The sequence below is a fragment of the Callospermophilus lateralis genome, chromosome 9 (genome assembly GCF_048772815.1).
Source record: "Callospermophilus lateralis isolate mCalLat2 chromosome 9, mCalLat2.hap1, whole genome shotgun sequence".
Taxonomy (NCBI): Eukaryota; Metazoa; Chordata; class Mammalia; order Rodentia; family Sciuridae; genus Callospermophilus; species Callospermophilus lateralis.
Genome location: NC_135313.1, coordinates 35603244 through 35617754, shown reverse-complemented (window position 1 = coordinate 35617754; position 14511 = coordinate 35603244). Strand labels below are relative to the sequence as shown.

Below are 14511 nucleotides of genomic sequence, written 5' to 3'. Positions count from 1 at the left end.
ATTACAGTTATCCAATTCTCAAAAAAGGTAACTTGTATTGGTCAGCTATAACTTTTGCAAGTTACCAAATTTACTAGCATTCCAATCTAAGAAAAGAGTGAAGATGAATATGTATCATAAGAGGACAAATTCTAAAGAAGAAAAAAATGTCTACATGTAAATAGCACTGAATTTTTAGGGAAGAAATATTCTTACAATCATTAGCAACTCTGCATAAGAAACAATAGCCCTAGCTAGAATGAAAAAAACAAATGTACATTTGCCATTTGCTCATTCTCTGGATGCCTTAGGCTCTAGGATCTCTTAACTATCATCTTCCTATCACAGCTACACCTGCAGGAAGGTAGGCAGTTGGTCAGGTCACACCTGCAAATGTCTGTCTCCCCACTCTGGCATCCGGATGTTCTCTCTCTTGCAACTGCATGAGAAAGAAAATGTAATGCAAATACTGATGGATTATATGAAAATAATACAGAGGATGCTGTCAACATCACTCACTGACTCATGTCAAAATATTTTACCCAGTAGCTTTCTAACCCATCATTTCTAAGCTACATTGCTAATTTTAAAAATAAGAACTATCCCATATCATGCCTCTTGCAAGAGTAAAAATTTTTCTAAAAAGGTACATAAATAAACACTACTGATTTTGTGAAAAATAAATCCCAAACCTCAACAAATTCTATATCATAACTTGTAAGCCAATGAAAGTTCCTGACACGCATCATAAAAACCCCATATAATATCATAAGCCGTTGTTTGTCTAACTCTCCACTGTGTCTTCTGCCTTTACCCAAAAAAAGGCAAGATTTGATTATCTCCGCTGCATCAGCCAAGACAGCAACACCAGCTGTTCTCATTGTGCAGCCTCTTCCTCGCGGCCTCCATGTTAATAACCTGATCATTCCATTTTCTCCTTCAACTGCCGGCTGCAGCACCGCGAAGAGACAAAAACCCAGGCCCATCTGCAGCAGCTGTAGGCACTGAACTGTGAAGCCACTGGGGATTTATAAACTAATCTGTAACACAACACTGCCTTGTTTTTACAAGTGAGAGGCCACATTTGCGCAGACCTGATCTTTTCTTGCAATAAACTGGGAGCTTGGGAGAGTTAGAGGGTTAGGAAGAATGAAAACAAGATATCTTATCATTTGCTTGGAAATGTTTTTCCAAATATTTTCATACTTCCTTTTTTTCCAATTCAGTTAAGAGATAGGTAATGGTTAAATTTTCAAGGTGCCATGTGTATGAAAAAAAAATGAAGACAAATTTTTATTCCTACCAGAAAATAAATTATATTTAAATAAAAAATCTCCTGGTCCCAAAGTATTTCCTCAAGGGTTTCTTCATACAAAGGAAAAAATTCTTGAAATGAAAAATAAACCATCTGTAGGGAAAAAAAATAAGCTCCTATCTCTCTGTCTTTTCACAGATCTGAATAAGTCTCCAACCGAACTCTTTCAAATGTTTCAAACAGGTATGTTTAACATCTCCCAGGGGAAGCGATAGCATAGAGACCAATCATTGAACGGAAAATAAAAACAAAAACCTACATCTGTTAAAAGATGAAGTTCTGAGATAGCCAGACCTTAAGGAAGACAGCACCTGCTGTTCCCCTGGAGGGATGAATTGCATTGTGGGAAGCCACAGCTTGAAAAGGAGACAGGTGACAGCTGAGTGGTATCTCCACTTATGACACTTGGAATGTCTCACACAACATTCATTGCCACGTTTGATTTATATGCACTGTTATAATCTGCACTCATTACAATCACTTAGAACAACACTCCGGGCCTCGTTATGGACTGTGTGCTGTCTGCCATCAGTCTTTAAGAAGTGTAGTGCTCAATTTGCCCACTGACATGCAAGGTCTTGACCTTGAAGCTATTAGGGAGCGGATTAGACACAAGTGTGATCATGTGTGCAGACATAAGCAAACCAAATTAATTTCTGGCATAGGGAAGTAGCCAACAAGACCCTGTTCTTAGGGCACCAGAGAACTTCTCAAATCCCTGATGGAGCTGAGCTAATAGCATGTTTAAGGGAACCCGGTTTTGAAGATGAAGCACATTCATGGTATTTAGAGGGTTATTAATCTAGTTTCCCTACAAAGTGTTTGCTTGGCTGATCAGATTAAGGGATGGAGCCTTCAACGGCACACCCCCACCACAGCAGGCCCTAAGAAATCTGTGCTACTTCACAGCCTTGGACATATTGCACCATGTGTACCCAGCTGCTTCAATAATTAGCTTATGAATGTATCAGCTGGTTCTGTGATTTTTATAAATAATAACTAACCTACGGAGCAGAAAGACTGTCGAGAGCCTTACAGTAGTACAAAATCACAAGGTACTCCTAACTCTAACTTGCTCTTCTACTGAATGCTGTATTCCCCACCAGCAGAGCCCCTGTGACGCCATTTATGAATATTTATTTCGTATCTGAGATGGCGTTATATTTTTTTGTCAGTTTTCTTCACAGCAGCCATGATTTGATTTCACTGGCTCCCTTGCCCACTCCATGTATCTGAGTATGTATCTTCAGGAAATCTATTCTACCTCACTTCCCCTCTCACCCACCATCTTCCTATTCACATGATCCTTCCACCACCCCATTTGGGATGCTTATCTCTGTTTTCTCAATAGGGTGTCTTATTAGCTTGTTTGGTGGCTAATGAACGTGTGAGGAAACGTCATGCTGTTGCATGAACACCCATGTGTAAATTGTGAGTGAACCCATCACAGAAGAGATAAAGGGTCCCCACTTTGGGATATTTTTCATTTATATAATTTTTGCATGCCATCCAAGAAAGTTTTGCAGTATCAGGCAAAAAAAAAAAAGTGTAAATGTCAAATAAAACAGTGACAGATGACAGTATTCTCTATTGAATAGCACTGTTTCTGTCGTGCATGTTCAATGGGAACTCATGAATTATTAATAAACAAATCTCCTTTTTCTGTTAAAACTCTCAAGTAGGTTTTTTGTTGTTGTTCCCTGTGTGTTATGTGGAGCATTCCAGGAGAATTGTTTTCATTTCAGAAATGCTGATGCAGAAGTTCATCTGATTTCCAGCCGTGGCCAGCTCTATGAGTGGCATTGTGAACTATGTGTCTCTGTGGTTTCTCCCTTAGTTTGCTTGTAAGTTTTGATCTGAGGTTAGTTGAGTATTCATATGGTCAGTTTAGTTTTTACAGTTTGGTGAAACTAGGAATAAAGTGAGATACAAGTTTTTGAGCAAAGCTTGGAAATGCAGATAGCATTAAACTTGGAGCCATGAGGACTAAGTTCCTTCTCTGTCATTAAACAACTGGATAACCTTCAAGTTAGTGGTTACCCTGTTGGAGCTTCTAGTGCTCAACTATAAAAGCAGGGACTCACAAATGATGGTCTAAGTTGTCCTCCTGTTCTGCTTTCCATAATCTGTTGCCTTGCTATATGAAATAAGTAGCTGATTGTGATTAGTAATCAGGGATAAATGTACAAAGAAGAAACCACTTTGGCCAATTGGTCATGATAAATGTCACTGATGATGATACATTGATACCATGATACAATGCATTCAGGATACAATCTACTGCAAAGGACACAATATGGTATTCAAGGTAGTCTGGCCTCAAATGCATGACCTCAGTCTTTGTGAGAAAACATCAGAAAAACCCAAATGAGAGGTGTTTGACAAAATAATCAGTACTCTTCAAAAGCGATGTAGTCATAAAAGGAAAGACTTAGGAATGGCTGCAGATTGAAGAAAAATAAGGAGAATCAACAATTAAATGCAATGTGGTTCCTGGATATTTGTTAGCAGAAAAACTAGTTAGTTAACAGTATTGAAACCGTGTTAACCGTGTTAACATCCCTTAGTTTTGATAACTGCTTTATTATCAATGATTGTACTATTGTGATGGAAGGTGTCAACGCTGGTAGAAGCTAGGCGAGGGATGTAGAGTACAGGGCAATTATCCTTTCTGTGCTACTTTTGCAACATTTCTGAGAGTCTGAAATTAGTTCAAAATAAACAAACAAACAAAAAATACAGTGACTACCTAGAAAGTATATACAAAAACATACATGGAGCCTAAGTAAAATTTGCCACAAAATTCAAGATAAAACTTTCTTTTACCTTCAATATCTGAACCAAGAGAAGGAACATAAAAGACTGCTTCTTTGCCATTGATGGTTAAAGAGTTCCTGAACATTCCGTGCATAAGCAAATAATATTTATTAACATCTCATTTTAGCCATCTCATAAGCCTCTTAAACAAATATATTTCCCTCAGTAGAAAAAACAACCCTGACCTCCTTTTCCAACTGTGCAGGTGAGGCAACACTCTACCAATCAAGATATGGTTTGTTTACAACCCACATGTTCCTGAAAAGTTGAATGCCAATCTAAATTTACAAAGCAAATCATGTTGTAAATGTATTAGGTCTCCTTACTACTTGAAGAAATGTGCCATTAATTCCTTTTGGAAGATGAATTATAATAACTCCATAGTTTATCTTCTAGTAAACTGGTCATCATTAACAAGTTACATAAAAGAAACCACCTGTAGTTCACAGTCCAGGAGAATTAGAACATATAAGAACCACAATAAGAATCACAGTTTGCTCCTGTTTTTTTTTTTTTCCATGACCTCATTCCCATCAATTCCCCTGTTGACCCAGCAACTGCAAATTATACTCCCTAGAGATTCTTGGAATATTCCCATTGCCATGCTTTTGCCATGTTACTGCCTTGGCTGGAATGTCTCATACCCAAAACTCTGATCCCATGAGATGTACTTCAAGAACCAGCTAACATGAATTCACCTGATCTCCTTTAAGAATTGATTGCTCAATCCTACATGACCCTAATGCATTCGTGTATACTCTCACAATTTGATGATTATTACTGGTAGGAGTAGGCCTGTCTGCATCCCCATCAGAAAAGTCAGCTTCTGGACAAAAAATAGGGTACAAAGACTTGTTTCTAAGCATTTTCGGAGCATGGTTCCTTGTACATAGTAGATGCCCTACACATGATCATTAGACTGAACTGAAATTATCAGAACACAAAGAAACTAGCCTCAAATTCAAAGTTATTGTTAAAAAGCTCACTAATTTTCAGAAGTAACCCTGTTGATGTTCTAAGGTCTATTTCTCCATCTCTAATGCATGAACATGATTAAAAAAATGGGGCGATCCAACTTTAACCACTTGTAGAAATTACAAACAGTTTATAATCTGCTGAGCACTCACTGTCTATGTGCCATGCAACATGTCTGGTAGATTATATATATATATATATATATATATAAATATATGATTTAACTGTTATCACTATGTTTTACCTAAAAGGTTAATGGAGATCACTGACAAGAAAGTGAATAACTCTTGATTGAGGAAATTCTCAATTAGTGCCCATTGAGAATATGGCATCAAAAGTGAACCTTGGGAGATAAAGACGAATTTCATCATGTGGGGAAAGGGAGTGACTGAGAACACATAACAGAGATAAAGCCATTAGGTAATGCAAAAACACACAAAATTATCATACCTGAGGAATCAGCAGCAAGTCTGAGGGGCCAAAGCACAGACTAGAAATGAAAGTGGAGGCCCACTGTAAAGAATACCATGCAAAGAAACTTCATCTTAATCCAACAGGCCCGAGGAGTCACTAAAGGCATTCTAACTGACATGACCAAGAATTAAATCTTCTTTCTTTCCCTCCCCTGCTTTCTTTCCTTATAACAAAAAGTCCTTGGGAAAAAGACCATGCTAAAGTCAAGAATACCACTAATCCTAATCTAAATACCCCCTTTTTATTTTCATAATCAAATAGTGTTGCTGTATATTAACCAGGACCCATAATGGCCTGGTAGTAATAAAGTACATACTTCATAAATCTCATCCTCTAGAAGTTTTCCTTCTAAAAAGAAATGGCAGAAATCATAAGCATGAAACTATATTGATCATTTTTTAAAGAAATCTGTTTTCACCTTAGTCATTTTCTTGTGTGTGTGTGTGTGTGTGTGTGTGTGTGTGTGTCTTGCTGTTGTTGTTGCATGTAGGAATTTTTAAAGCTCTCCTACATTGAAAATAAATGCAGGAATGGCAGTATCTATTTTACTTATAAAAATTTTAAAGGTTTTAAGTGTTCCAAACAATATACCAAAGGCTGAGGATGTTCAAATGACCAAGGAGGTCATTTACAAACAATAACAGCCTAATTTGAGTTTGGAACTATCAGATATGAGTTTGAATCCTAGTTCTAAGCCTTATGTTTACATGATATGGAGTATGGGGGTGGGGGACAGCAAATGAGAAGAGCGAGGTTCCTGTCCATGGTGCTGAAATGTCACTGTGAACAAAACTTATTTTGCCAGGACACGGTTGATCATACTAAATTGTGTCACCTTAAAAAAAAAAAAAAATGTTTGTAACTAATTTTCTAATTTTAATATTTCAAATAAATACAAAGCAGCATTAAACACAAGTTCACAGCTTTCTTTGATTTTCAACAAGTAACTATCTCTGTTGAATAAGGAAGGCTGTATGTTCCTCGAATGTGGGACCTTGTCACAGTGACAACTGTTCCCCTGGATGTGCCTAATGCAGAGCTGAAGAGTGGATTCTAGTTAACAGTAAGCAACCCACCCTCTGCCCCTCGAGGAACTCCAGTGAATGAATAAGTCAGCAAATGAACAATTCCTCAGGAATTGACTCAGGCTTCTCTCAGCAGAAATGGAAAAGGCCATTTCCTCACCCACATCTTCAATACAGAAAATGTCAGCATATGTAACCAAAAGGAAATGTTTTCTGAGTGTCTTAAAAGAAAATTCATATTATTAACCACAGACAGTTCGCTTTCTAAATGGAAGCACATAAAGTCCCCAAACAAACTTTTGTAACTGTGAAAGGATTTCTCTTCAGCTGGTTGAGACTCTTCTGAAGTGTGAAATGAGCCAGATAATATTCAGCTCTTGTTTCTTAGTCACTGAATTCTCTTTTCATGAATCCAATAAGTGTCTATTAAAACAAATAAACCCTCTAATGATTCAAGATAACCTAATCAAGAAGACTGAAATAGATAAGAGGCTAAGTACAAGGGAGACTTGTCAAGGGCTTCAGTGAATCTCCAACAAGGAGGTCACTGAAATCTGGAAAAAGATATGTGCTGAGCATTTGGTTATAGTTCAAGGTTAATTATGTTATTCCTTGAATAGGGTAAGTAAAAATGATCTGCTTCTTTCTTTTTTATTTTCCAAAATGGTGTACTAGGAGCCGAACTGTATTTTCATGGGGGCAAATTTTCAGCTGTCTCTGGGCTACCTTAAGCATGTCTCTCACATTTCTATGAATGTGTTTGCAAAGATTGAGTCTGAAATTGAGACTAATGAAAATTTTATTTCAGAACAACTCTTTAACTCTATTGTAGGTGCTCAAATTAAAAGGGGATGGCCTAGAATTCTGTTGCTTTCCTTGTCATAGACATATGGTATGTACACAACTATACAATAGAGACTCAGCATGCTTTACATATATAAATATGTACGCATATGCATACATGCATATATGGGTGCACACACCTGAAAAAGCCATTCATATCTGTCAAAAAGAAGAATGAGGGGCTGGGTCGTGGCTCTGTGGTACAGCGCTTGCCTGATGTGGGTTAGGCACTGGGTTTGATCTCAGCAACACATAAAAATAAATAAATAAATGTATTGTGTCCATTTACAACTAAAAAAAAGAACAAATGGGCAATCTTGTACTCCACCATTTAATTACTATGCATACATTAACAGCAAGATATGTTAGGCTAAAATATCATGCATAAAACACTTAAAATATTTCCATTCCTTCTCAGTTTGGGGCCAGATTCCAGCATGCCTGTCACACAGTAGAATATGCTGGGTGAACTTACTTAAGAACTTATCAGAGCCCTAGGTGGGGGAAGAGCGGGATGAGGCATAGAGTAGAAGACCATGAGTATGACTCTTCTGAAAAATCAGAGTGAGGAACAGAGAGAGACAAGCAAGCAACTAGGACACGATACCTGAGGACTGGCTCTGTGAGGGTGTGGCCCTATCATTGAGCATCCTAATGTAGTTCTATAAAAATAACATGATTAAGCAGTCTCTTCAGCAAAATGGTAGGAACTATTCATAAGCACCAGTTTCTCCATCATAAGAACTACAGTTTAAGTCAATGTCTTCTTCCCAAGAGGGCTGGTAAGAGTTCGGAGAGGTGCCTTTAATATTTGCTGAATTGCTTCAAAGGTTCCAGGAACAGGCAAAAATGCCAACTAGAGATTTCTGCAGTAAAAATGAGCTTAAAACCAGGAAAAAGACAGTAACAATGGGTTAAAGATATTTTACATTTTAAGAACTGCATATGAACCTGAGATAGGAGTGTAGGTGTGTAATCCCAGTGACTCAGGGGGCTAAGGAAGGGAGATACATTAATATATCAAAATACATTTCATTTTGAGACCAGTTGTCACTAAGAAGCCAGCCTGGATGACTTAGTGACAACTGGTCTCAAAATGAAAAAATAGAAAGGGTTGGAAATGTACCTCGGTGGTAGAGCACCCTGGTTTCCTTTACCAGTGCTTAAAAAAATTTCATATGAATTCTGTGATTATAATCTTCATTGATACCTAGCCAAGCAATCCCATAAAAACTAGTTTTAGGGAATGAAACAGTAACACAATTAAAGTTAGGGTGGTTAAAAAAAAAACCCTTTTCTTCATAATAAGGCTGATATTGAAGCTGAAATTCTATGTGAATTTCTGATCATACCTCAATATATCCAAATCCCTTAAAATTATGCCCAGAGTTTTAAGGGAGAGAAAACTGAAGGTCCCAACTTGATGCTTAGGCATCATTGCATTAACCACTCCCTTGGTGTAACATTTGAAATTTTAAGAAATTGCTATTACCATGAATAGCAATTTTCATGTAAATATACTCATTTTTTAAAATTTAAATTTGGCAAACAGCCTTGAATTGTTATATACATGCCCCAAAGAGTAGAAACTCCCTGATAGGCTGTCAGAAGGTTGTGTTCCAAAAAACCTTGCCCAACAGGAAGGGGCAGCTACTCAGGCAAGGCTGTCTGCCTTACTGAAGACAAATGGCAAAATGAACTCATCTGGAGTGAGAATGACACCACCAACTCATTTTTACACAAGGCATCCTATGGGCTGTACTTCCTGTCTCTATATTATAGAGATTAGGGCAGCCACACTTTATAAATTTATTCTTCTATGTAAAAAGCTTGCCACTAAAAAAATTTTATAAAATTATAATATTGTTAAAATGTCTCACTACCCAAAGCAAGAAATAGATTTAATGCAATTTTTAAACAAAATTCCAATGATATTCTACATAGAGATAGGAAAAACAATCCTAAAATCTGTTCAGAGTCTCAAATTATTATATATTTAATGTAATAATCCCTATGAAAATTCCAGAGGTTGGGGCTTGGGTTAGTGCATGCTTAGCATATGTAAGATTCTGAGTTCAATCCTCAGCACCAAAAAATAAATAATAAAGGACAAAAGAAAACAATTCTAATGGCATTCTTCAGAGGAATAGAAAAAAAAATCCTAAAATTCTTATGGAACCCCAAATATCCAGAACAATACTGAGAAAGAAAAAAAAAGTTGGAGGCAACATTCTTCCTGATTTAAAATTATATTTCAGATCTGTAGTAATCAAAACAACATGGCACTAGCATAAAAACAGACTGATGGAAGAGAATCAAGAGTTCAGAAATAAATCCAAACATAAATGATCAAATAATTTTTGACCACAGCACTAATAGGACACAATGGGGAAAGTATTCTGACTAAATTATGTTTTGTGCATGCATGAGTATGTAACGACAAATCTCACTACTATGTATGATTAAAATGTACCAATTACAAAAAAATAATAGACTCTTCAAATAATGGTGCTGGGAAAACTGGGTTTCCACACACAAATTAATAAATTGGACCCTTATTATACCATACACAAATAAAAACTCGTAACAGATAAAGACCTATGCATAAAACCAGAAACTATCACACTACAAGAAGAGAACGTAGGGGAAAAGCTCCTTGCCGTTGGTCTTAGCAATGATTTTTTTAGATATCATAACAAAAGCTCAAGCTCCAAAAGCAAAAGTGACTGGGACTAATCAAACTAAAAAGCTTCTGCACAGCAAACAATCAAGAGAGTGAAAAAGGCAACCTAAAAGGTGGGGAAAAAAATGTTTTCGAACCACATATGTGATAAGAAGTTAATATGCAAAATGTGTAAGTAACTCTTTCAACTCAGTAGCAGAATGATTAATAACTTCATTAAAAAATGGACAGAGGATCTTAACAGGCATTTCTCCAAAAAAGACATAAAAATGGTCAACAGATGTATGAAAAAGTGCTCAACATCACTAATCATCAGAGAAATGCAAATTAAAACCACCATGAAGTATCACCACGTACTTGTTAAGATAGCTATTATCAACAAGGGCTAACAAATTGTTGGCAATGGTGTAAAGCAAAAGGAACACTAGGACACTGTTGATGAGAGTGAGTCTTGATCTAACCATCATGGAAAACAGTAAGGAGGTTCCTAAGAAATTAAAAACAGAACTACCTACTATGTGACCCAGCAATTCCTCTTCTGGGATATAGGTCAAAGAATACAAAATCTCAGTAGAAGAACAATATGGAAAGCTAATGTACAACATGAGGACTACAGTTAATAACATAGCAATGTATTAGGGATTTCTGGTAAGTAAGTATATTTTAACTATTCTTGTCACAAAAAAGTAACAGTGTGAGATAATAGAAATGTTCATCTCTTTCACTATCAGAACCATTTTATTGCCTAGGTTTCGCATAACATCATGTTGTAAACCTCAAATATAATAAAAAATTATTTAAAAAATAGAAATAAAATTAAAGGAGTTCCTTCTAAAATAAGACTTGAAATTTTAAAATATCTTATAATTATGTACTATAAGGTCTTATCTTAATTATAATATAAACACACATGTAGACTCCCATGCACCCATACACACTGAAAGACTCTAAAATGCCAATAGTAACTATCTCTCAAATGTGAAATTATGGTTGATCCATGTTTTCGCCTTTGTATTTTTCTTCACCACCTGAATTCTCTAAAATGAGGATATTATTACTCATGTAATTATAAAATAGAATATTCATTTAAATAGAAATAGGCACAACTAGGTTGAACCTGGGAAATTTTTAAGAAGAGACACAAAAATAAAAATTAGTACAGTACCCATGACTGAAGAAAATGTTAGCACATAAATTGAATGTGACATAAGCTCCAATAACAAAGAACAATAGAAAAAAGAAACAAACCAAGTAATATATCCATCATTTTCCTTATGTAAAATTCTTTCTTTCCTTTATTTTTGCTTTATTTAAAAAGAACCTACCAGAGAAACATTTTAAATCATTTAGCCTGCCAAATAAATTAGGCCATCAATAAGAAGATTTTAGGGGGGGAAAAAAAAGAATGTTCACAAAATCTGAGCCTATAAATTACATCTAAAACATCTGTAGCCCCCCATTTTGGAATACAATTCATTATGTCAGGAATTGAGAACGCAGAATACAATTTTATTTTTTAAGAAACGTAGTGATAAGACATAATGGCCAATACACAAGTCTACTTAATCCTAATATACATGAAGCATAGAACATACTGAAATCCAATTGCCATGCAGAACACAGTTTCTACAGGGAAAATCATATCGAAACTGTACTGGAGGCCAGAAATCCACCTCTCTAGCTACAGTGTGAATCACAATTGTGCCTCCTATTCTGGTTTTTGTAGTAGGAAGATGGAGTCTTCCATCTCTGACTTTGTTGTTGCTTCTGCAGTTTGTGAACCTGGAAAGGTATGAGTGGCAGAGAGGGAACCTTCAGATTGGTAGAAGTCTTTAAACCTGGGTGGAGATGAGGATCCCCTACCAGTATCATCTCAGCAGACACTCCACTGCATCCCTGTTGTTCCCAGATCACCCCCTTCCTTTTATTTTAGCAGCTTTGGGACTGTACCTTTCATTACTAGCTCCTGGGGCTTACCACTGGGCTATTTCTTTCCCCTTGTCCACATAGAACAGAACAGTGTCTGTTTCCCTCTATCTTCCTGACACAGAAAGTAAGCATAGTACCCCTCCTGAACATTTTGTTCATTGGCTTTTTTTATTTCCAATGGGGGGGACAGGAAATGGGAACTAAAATAAGCCCCTTTCCATTTCTCTCCCTACTCTATTTTTACCCAAATTTAGTGGTAAAGCTGGGTGTTTGGGTGTACAAATAATACAGATTCAGGCTCCTTTTGAAAATCAACTTCAAATGATTCTCAACATTCTATGAGCTAAACAACTGTAGACTATCAAAGATTGCAAAAGGCAGATCATGAGAAGAAAAATGAATGAATGTCTGAGAAGAGGGAAACTGATTCAATACAAATGTGACTGAAGATGCAATCACAAAATATCTGAGTATCCCTGGAGGACTGCAGTGGGAGAGCCCTCAGTTTACTGTTTTCTCCCTTTTTCATTTCTACTTCCTAGATTACAGGTGATAAGATACAACTCGAAAGGCAGGGAGAAAGAAGCCCTTCTAAATTTGAGTATGGGGGACAGGGAAATTGCTGGAATCTACTGAGCAAAAGGAATTCCTGTGCCTTCACACTGCATCTTGGGCATGCATTCCCTGGTGGCCCTTTGTACATAAGGGTTAGACTGAAATGATTCAGAAAATGTCCTGGACCCATTTATATTATGACTCCTCCTAAGAACCCCTCACTCCTATTTCACAGAGAATAGTCACTGGCACAATGCAATTCTATCCCATAAAGACCAATAATCTGAATATCCTACAGAAAGAAAAGATGGATAATCCTCAGAATTTACACACACACACACACACACACACACACACACACACACACACACAAATATTCTAAGCAACTAAACTGATCCTAAATTGAAAATGAAGGAAAAGTACAAAGTGAAATGTGCTGAAGCAAGTTTTGCCTCTAATTTTACTCTTCTTTGACCTCTTTCTCATGAATAAAGAGGCAAAGGTCAGAGAGGATATACCTAACAAAATGAGATGATGGACTGGCCTGTCTGTGACAAAGAAGCAGGCTCTGACCTGCAGACGGTGGTCTGCAACCCTGCAAATGCATCCTGACTAACTCATGTACTCAGGAAACACACACACACTTCCCAGTAATGGGTTTTCACAACCAACTCATTTGTCACCCTTTCAACTCCTTTTCTGAAAACCTCCCCTCCATTGTGCCTGTACTCTACACACTTACAGCCTCAAGGACCATCTTGGCAGACCACCCTCAATCTTTCTAAAATGTTCCTCCCTTTTTCCTACTCCTCATTCAAAGCTTCCCTAATGCTCAGGGCAGTGTTCAGTATTATTTTTAATAGCTGATTACAGCAATTCACACCAAGGAATGAATAAGGTTTATTGGAGGGTTTATTTCTATTTTTAAAACAATTTCTAATGGAAGGGGAGAGTTGCTATGCATATTTGAACTGGGCTTTCAGGGCTCCAAGCCTCCTCCAGTTCACAAGAGTTCCTAATTAAAGGTTTCACTAATTTGACCTCCAGGAGAATGAAAGCCCTTGAGATGCATTTGCCTCCTCAGTCACTCCAAGAACTTCTGGATCCCTCCAAAGGAAAGCAATGGAGGAAAAGGAATGAAGAGGAGAGAAAATCTTTGCTCTCTCAGTTCTCACAATCCAATGAAACAGGTGTTACCCTTGATCAATGCGGCTGGGAGAGGTTAAGTCCCATTGTGAGTCATACATATATGTGTGTGAGTGTGTGTGTGTGTGTGTACATATGTATGTACACATACACGTATATGACATGCACCAAATGTACATGCAAGGTACCAAATAATGCAATTGATTTTACTAAATACACTATCAAGTGAATGCTGCTACTGCTACTTATAAAATGGAGTGACTATCTTGTGCTAAACTGCCTTTGCAACCATCAGTTAAGTTCTCTTTGTTTGATGGTACCATTTAAAAAAATAAATAAATAACATCCCATTTGCTGACCTAGTTAGCTATTTACAGTAAGGCTCCCCATTCATAAATAAGACCACTGCTCTCATGCAAAACTTCTGAGTGTCTTATCCTCACTAAGGCTCTACCTCACCTTTCAGCATATGAATCACCAGAACTATGATTTCCTCCAGGTTCTACAAAACCAGGGCTATCAATTTCTTCAGGAGGCATCAAAAATGTGCTTCTGCCAATTGGCAAACACAGCTTTCAATCAGCCACCTGAATTATTTTTGGAAGTCTGGAGGCATCATTAATTCCAAAAAACCATGGTGCCAAGTCAACAGGAAGATTACAGGAATTCTGAATCAAGTTTGCAGAATGCAGTCTTCAGTTTTTTGTTTTTTTTTTTTTTTTGAGAGATGCTTCTGAAAGAAGGGCTGAGTGAAACTTTGATATTTACAT

At 37.0% G+C, this 14511-nt stretch overlaps 1 protein-coding gene across 2 annotated transcripts in view; it reads right to left on the bottom strand.

Moving 5' to 3' along the window:
- Satb2 (SATB homeobox 2) overlaps positions 1–14511 on the bottom strand; it is a 169423-nt gene that overhangs the window by 33195 nt on the left and 121717 nt on the right. The gene's annotated exons all lie outside the window — the stretch shown is intronic.